The 7797-nt window shown below is 39.3% G+C and overlaps 1 non-coding gene across 1 annotated transcript; it reads left to right on the top strand.

Moving 5' to 3' along the window:
• Window positions 1–2978: 2978 nt before the first annotated feature.
• Window positions 2979–3050, top strand: TRNAC-GCA. The gene has a single exon. It is a non-coding gene; the product is annotated as a tRNA-Cys (tRNA).
• Window positions 3051–7797: the final 4747 nt, after the last annotated feature.

The raw sequence follows: 7797 nt of genomic DNA, 5'->3' as shown, positions 1-7797 counted from the left end.
TTCACGGGGTCACAAAAAGTCGGACACGACTGAGCGACTGATCTGATCTGATCTGACTGATATACCAAGCAGTCAATTAATCAACTCAGTAGATAAGATCTTAAGAAAGCCTAAATGGCAACCCACTCCAGTGTTCTTGCCTGGAGAATCCCAGGGATGGGGGAGCCTGGTGGGCCGCCGTCTATGGGGTGGCACAGAGTCAGGCACGACTGAAGCGACTTAACAGCAGCAGCAGCAGCACTCTTATCCAGAAGGGCTACTCTTTACAAGCAACTTCCATCAGCAAAATGTAGTTTTTAGTTTTAAATTTCCTGATCTCTGCATACACAAATTAAGGATGGCACACCAACCTTCCCTGTCTAGTCTCCTGGTTTTCTGTCACTCTGATCAATCCTTAGTATTATTTAAACATTTCTCACTTTTTATTATAAAAGTGTCAGCCTACAGATTCATGAAAACTTGTCCCTTTTGTGTAATTTATCCTTCGAGGCTGAAGGAAAACCTTCAGGGGGAATGTAAAAGCAATCAGGCATCTATTTAAAAAAAAAAAAGCTGTGATTATTTTTTGTATGTGGTTTTATATCATTTCACGTTTTCAATATGTCTATTTCACATAATTCATTACTTGACATTTTTTATTTTCAATCATTTTTCGTTGCTTATAAATAAACATGCATTAATGTCAAGAGAATTAGCATTGCATAATAAACTTTATAGAAGCTTAAAAACTGGCTTTGGTGAAGCTGCCTCTTTATTTGGCACATGCATATACATTCAGTGGGGCCTGTCTAGAGAATTAAACACAGGCACATTTTTTATCTTTGCTAAATAGCAGCAGTTCTTAAATGGAGACAGTGATTTCCAGAGCAACATTATGCAGGTAAGAATTATGCATTTTAATGTTATTCTATTTGGAAGTTAATCTTAAAATAATTTAAATGATAGTTTAAATGATGATTCTTTGTACCTCTCCAGAGAGAACTCTATCCATAGTATGGCTACATGCATCCATATAGATTCAAATATTATTATACGGTTTATTATTTAACATAATAGTTAAAATGCATTATTGGAATAGTACAAAATAAAATAGAGCATTCTTCGCTAATCATCAAAGCATATTGAATTTGAGCTCTTCTACAGAAATCTACTAGGAGACCAGGTTTTTCACTAGCTCTCAGTTGAAGGCCATTGAATCAAGATATTGACTGAGGGAAGTAGGGAAGAAGATACAAGTTTTAGAGCTACTTCTCAGGAAGTATAATATATAACACTTAAATATAAATTGCAGAAATAATAGAAGGAAACTACAAACAAAATAAAGCAATTAGTCAAATAAATCTATCTAAACAATTAGTACTGTTTTCTCCTTGCTTTAGGTTATACGATTATTAGATAATTAACATGTTAATAAATGCATAATGGCAAAAGTTAGGACACCTAGTACTAAATGGAAGTGTAGCATTTAAATGCTTAACTCTCTTGTCAAAGTTCATAAATTTTAGTCACAGTACAGATAAACTTTTAATATCAGTTCTGTAGAAAACTAAGGCATGTCTGCCTGAGGGTACAGGATCTGTGCTGACTGAATGGACTTCTCTTTCCCTGGATGTGTTTGTGATTGCTGATCTCATTAATAGATCCCCAGGAGGAATGCTAGCCTTCCTTTGCCTAAAGCCCTTTGAAGGACCTCATCTGAAACAACTGCCTTGCAAGAAGATATCAGTTCTTCTTAAAACTCACCTCTACCAGCTTTTCTGCTTCCACATTCATAATCTGAGACAAATCTCTATAGATTTCAGAAGGTTGCAATGCCTGACTCTAGAAGAGGGAGCATTTCCACTGAAAGGTTTTGCCTATTGATATCATCAGAACCTGGAGAACATGTAGGGAAATGAATTTTAAGACAAGGGAAAAGAAATGCAAAATTTATCAAGATGGGTGCACTTAGCATAGAATTTTGCATTCAGTGTGTTATCTCAATAAGATAGTATTTAAAAATTTACTTGGTTATCTGAAAGACAAGACTCAACACTTTCTGGGATGTCAGAATTGTTAGAACTTTCTTGGCAGGATGCAGATGAAAGAATTCAAAAACTTAAGACGGTTAGAATGATAAATTTGATTTATCATGTAAATTTTTGCATACAGCCCACTAGGCTCCTAGTAGGACTAAGAGGGCACACTTCTATCTAAGGTATCAAGAAATGACTTAAATAAGGGTGGCACCAGCATCCCTAAAAGAATTTGTGTGGCTTTTCTCTGTAATCTGGGAATGATGGCAAAAGATACAGCCACTGAAAAAGGTTCCTTAATTTCATTAGTGGATGATGGTGTCCAGAAATGGGAGATGATTAAGTGGCAAGGCTTAAGTGCCTATCATAAGATCGATGCTATTATCGGAATAGGTGTTGGGTCTATAACCCCATTCAGGATGGTTTGATTTAGCTGGTAGAAATCTTTGGGAGTGGTTAGGATATCCCTGTGACTAAAGCTGGTGAACAGGCTTATTGAGATGCACTTAATACATAGAAGTAGGGGAAAAAATAAAACATCCTTGAGTTCTGGTGCATGGAGATCCAACTTAAGACATCAGAGGGAGAAAAGCATAATTCTTCATTAAATTCCCAAGCCAGTACAACATTCAGTTTCCTGAATGAAGGCTAAGCAGAGGCTCCTTGAAGAAGGGCCCTGCAAGACTGTCCCAAGTATGATCTACAGTTCTTCCTCTTAGCATTTCCTCAAAGTGGCTATTTATCAGAGTGACTGTGTATTGGGAAAACAACCACCTAGACTTCTCAGAGATTACAGTACACCTCCTAAAAATGAATGCAAACACTAATCTTTGTAGACCTGATATATCACTTAGAGTAGGAAGTTCAGTTGATAAATGAAGTTTAAGTCCATTTATAGTAAGACCAATGGGTTTACAGTTCCTCTCTGTAGTTGTTTCTCCAGTTTTTAGATGCAAGGGGGCTTCCCTGGTAGCTCAGATGGTAAAGTGTCTGCCTGCAATGCAGAAGACCCAGGTTCAATCCCTGGGTTGGGAAGATCCCCTGGAGAAGGAAATAGAAACTCACTCCAGTATTCTTGCCTGGAAAATCCCATGGACAGAGGAGCCTGGTAGGCTACAGTCCATGGGGTCACAAAGAGTTGAGCATGACTGAGCAACTCCACTTTCACTTCAGATGCAAGGAAGGGGCAGATTTACTTGGCAACTGGCCCAATACATACATCTGATACTCTAGTTACTCCACCTATGAAATGGGGGCTATTATGGTGGAAAGGGCCAAGTGAAACCACCTGGAATACATTTTCTATCAAGATGGTAAATCATAAATACTACTACTTTCCTAGGGAAAATGCAGAGAATTGTTTCACCATTAGAGATTTGAAGGATGAAATGTGCTGATTTCTATTAATTCTCTTTTATCTCCTAATTTAACTTGTGCAGGAGATAGACTGCTCTTGGAGAATGAAAGTGTATTTTCACAGACTTAATCAGGAGGTCATTCCATATGCATTAATTGTTCCAACTGTGGTCTCTTTATCAGGGCATGTCCAACACAAACTTGGCAAACTGCTATACAGATACTGACTTGGCATCTTTTTTCTGCAATCAACAAGATCACCAAAAACAGTTTGCTTTCACTTGGAAAGGAGAGTATTATACCATCAGTGACTTTCTTCAGGGGTATGTCAAGTTTTTGATTAAAGAAGGTTGAGGTCCAAAGAACTGATGCTTTCAAACTGTGGTGCTGGAGAAGACTCTTGAGAGTCCTTTGGACAGCAAGAAGATCAAACCAGGCAATCCTAGGTGCTGAAGCTCTGACACTTTGGCCACCTAATGCAAAGACCCAACTCATTGGAAAAGACCCTGATGCTGGGAAAGATTGAGGGCAAGAAGAGAAGTGGACAACAGAGGATGAGATGGTTGGATGGCATCACTGACTCAATGGACATGAGTTCGAGCAAACTCAGGGAGATAGTGAAGGACAGGGAAGCCTGGTGTGCTGCAGCTTATGGGGTTGCAAAGAGCTGGACATGACTTAGCGACTCAACATGTCAACTTTCGGATTCTCTTGTTGAAGTTAGTCTCTTTTTATTCAAAGTGTCATTACCATCACCTGGAAGATTGTTAGGAATGCAGGTCCCACTCCAAATCTACTTAATCAAAATTTTAACAAGATTTTAATCAAAATTTTAACATGATCTCCAGATGATCTGGAGCACAACAAGAGTTTGAAAAGAACTCATGCTGTCTAAAATGAACTTGATCACGCCACTACCTCACAGGGTATCGTGCGGTCCACTAGGCTGATGACAGTGCTGAGTGGACATGGAAGTAGAGAGTACTCAAGGTGAATTTATGAAATATATGCACGTTAGAAGGTAAGAATAAGCCTGAGGGAAAGTCGGGGGCCTGCTACCCCAGTGCGATGTTTAGGAGTCCAGTGATCTAGGAAATAATGAGACATTCTATTTAAAGAGAAAGACAAGTTGATGTATCTTGTATCTCCTATTATTAATATAGAGTCACAATGTCTGGTGAAGATGGTTGCATTTTGGAAGGTAGATAGACAGCATAGGAATGTGTTATTGTACCCACTTATTGAATATTTATCTAGTTTACCAGTGGTACCAGTTGTGATGGGAGCCCAAAGCAAGAAGAGATTTTGCAGCAGGTCCAGGATGCAGTGCAAGCTGATTTCCCATTTCAACCATATGACTCACTAGATAAAACTGTAACCTAATTATCTGTAATTTATATGGCTTTGATATGATACTTCTGGCAAACCCACTCAGAGAATCACAGAGCATATATAACTCTAAAATTTGGATAGAAAGACATGCCCTGTTTTGCAACAAAAAATTCTCATCTTGAAAACACAGTGCCTGTTTGTTACTGGGCCATACTGGAAACTAAACAACTGACCACAGAAGACCAACTGACCATACTACTTGAGTTATGGCTCATGAATAAGGTGTTGTGTGTGCCATCAAGATATATAAAATTCAGTCATGCATGACAGCACTTCATCACCAAGTAGAAGGGCGATATACGAGACTAGACTCAGGTGGGTCATCGAGGACTGAGTAAATTCGTGTGCAGCTGACTGTTATGGTAACTACGATTGAAACAGCCACTTCTCCCTCAAACCCATGGAAAGTTCATGCCACTAATTATAAGAAGAAGTGAATTCAGAACTACTGTAAAGGCCTAAAAATTCCAAAAGGAATGCTATCACAACTCCAAATTGGACAGCTGCAGCTTTATAAGGATGCTCTGAAATGATTCTGAAAGACATTTGGGAAGGGAATACTCCCAGTAGAACTTTCAGTGACACATCCAGTTGTTACCTTTACCTGAAAAGATACATAGGCAGAGATAAGGTTTATGTCAATCTGTGGGCAACAGTCAGTGGTTCAGCCAGATGGTGAAAGGATGTAAGTTTGAGGAGCGACTGATAAGGAAGACAGAGGAAAACGTCCATGGCTGGAACTTTCTCAAGTAGGGAAAACCATTAGGCCATTCAGGTATGATCTAAATCAAATCCCTTACGAATATATAGTGGAAGTGACAAATAGATTCAAGGGATTAGATCTGATAGACAGAGCGCCTGAAGAACTATGGACAGAGGCTCATGACATTGTACAGGAGGCAATGATCAAAACCATCTCCAAGAAAAGGAAGTGCAACAAGGCAAAATGGTTGTCTGAGGAGGCCTTACAAATAGCTAAGAAAAGAAGAGAAGCAAAAGGCCAAGGAGAAAAGGAAAGATATACCCATTTGAATGCAGAGTTACAAAGAATGGCAAGGAAAGACAAAACAACAACAACAAAACTCTCCTTAAATGAATGATGCAAAGAAATAGAGGGAGACAATAGAATAAGATAGACTAGAGATCTCATCAAGAAAATTAGAGATCCCAAGGAAACATTTCACAACGAAGGACACAACAAAGAACAGAAACGGTATGGACTTAACAGAAGCAGAAGATACTAAGAAGAGGTGACAAGAATACACAGAACTGAAAAAAACAAACAAAAAAAAGCTCTTAATGTCCAGATAACCACAATGGTGTGATCACTCAACTAGAACCAGACATCCTCGAATGTGAAGTCAAGTGGGTCTTAGGAAGCATCACTATGAACAAAGCTAGTGGAGGTGATGGAATTCCAGTTGAGCTATTTCAAATCCTAAAAGATGATGCTGTGAAAGTGCTGCACTTAATATGACAGCAAATTCGGAAAACTCAGCAGTGGTCACAGAACTGGAAAAGGTCAGTTTTCATTCCAATCCCAAAGAAAGGCAATGCCAAAGAATGTTTAAATGACCACACAATGTTAGCAAGGTAATGCACAAAATCCTTCAAGCTAGGATTCAAAAGTACATGAAATTCCAGATGTTTAAGCTGGATTTAGAAAAGGCAAAGGAACCAATGATCAAATTGCCAATATATGCTGGATCACAGAAAACTCAAGGGAATTACAGAAAAACATCTACTTCTGTTTTATTGACTATGCCAAAGCTTTTGACTGTGTGGATCACAACAAACTATGAAAAATTCTTCAAGAGATGGGAACATCAGACCACCATACCTGTCTTCTGAGAAACCTATATGCAGGCCAAGAAGCAACAGTTAGAACTGGACATGGAACAATGGACTGGTTCCAAATAGGAAAAGGAGTACATCAAGGCTGTATATTGCCACCCTGCTTATTTAACTTATATACAGAGTACATCATACGAAACCCAGACTGGATGAATCACAAGGTGGAATCAAGATTGCTGGGAGAAATATCAATAACCTCAGATATGCAGATGACACCATCCTAAGGGCTAAAAGTGAAGAGAACCTGACAAAGGTAAAAGAGGAGAGTGAAAAAGTTGGCTTAAAACTCAAAATTCAAAAAACAAAGATCATCGCATCTGGTCCCATCACTTCATGGCAAATAGATAGGGGAAAAATGGAAACAGTGACAGACTTTATTTTCTTGGGCTCCAAAATCACTGTGGATAGTGACTGTAGCCATGGAAGTAAAAGACGCTTACTCCTTGGAAGAAAAGTAATGACAAACCTAGGCAGCATATTAAAAACCACCGATATTTCTTTGCTGACAAACATCCATCTAGTCATAGCTATGATTTTTCCAGTTGGACCACAAAGAAAGCTGAGTGCCGAAGAACAGATGCTTTTGAACTGTGGTGTTGGAGAAGACTCTTGAGAGTCCCTTGGACTGGAAGGAGATCAAATCTGTCCATCCTAAAGAAATCAGTCCTGAATATTCATTGGAAGGACTGATGCTGAAGCTGAAGCTTTAATACTTCGGTCACCTGATGAGAAGAACTGACTCACTGGAAAAGATCCTAATGCTGGGAAAGATTGAAGGCAGGAGAAGGGGATGACAGAGGATGAGGTGGTTGGATCACATCACCAACTATCTGATGGACATGAGTTTGAGCGAGCTCTGGGAGTTGGTGATGGACATGGAAGCCTGGTGTGCTCCACTCCATGGGGTCACAGAGTCTGATATAGCTGAGCAACTGAACTGAACTGATGGTTTTCTAATAGTCCTGTATGGATATGAGAACTGGACCATAAAGAAGGCTGAGTGCTGAAGAATTCAGGCTTATGAATTGTGGTGTTGGAGAAGACTCTGGAGAGTCTGTTGGACAGCAAGGAGATCAAACCAGTCAATCCTAAAGGAAATCAACCCTGAATATTCATTGGAACAACTGATGTTGAAGCTCCAATAGTGTGGCCACCTGATGTAAGGAACAAACTCATTGGA

The sequence above is a fragment of the Bison bison genome, unplaced genomic scaffold (genome assembly GCF_000754665.1).
Source record: "Bison bison bison isolate TAMUID 2011002044 unplaced genomic scaffold, Bison_UMD1.0 scf7180017864469, whole genome shotgun sequence".
NCBI classification, from domain to species: domain Eukaryota; kingdom Metazoa; phylum Chordata; class Mammalia; order Artiodactyla; family Bovidae; genus Bison; species Bison bison.
This window is presented reverse-complemented; position numbering and strand designations above follow the sequence as displayed.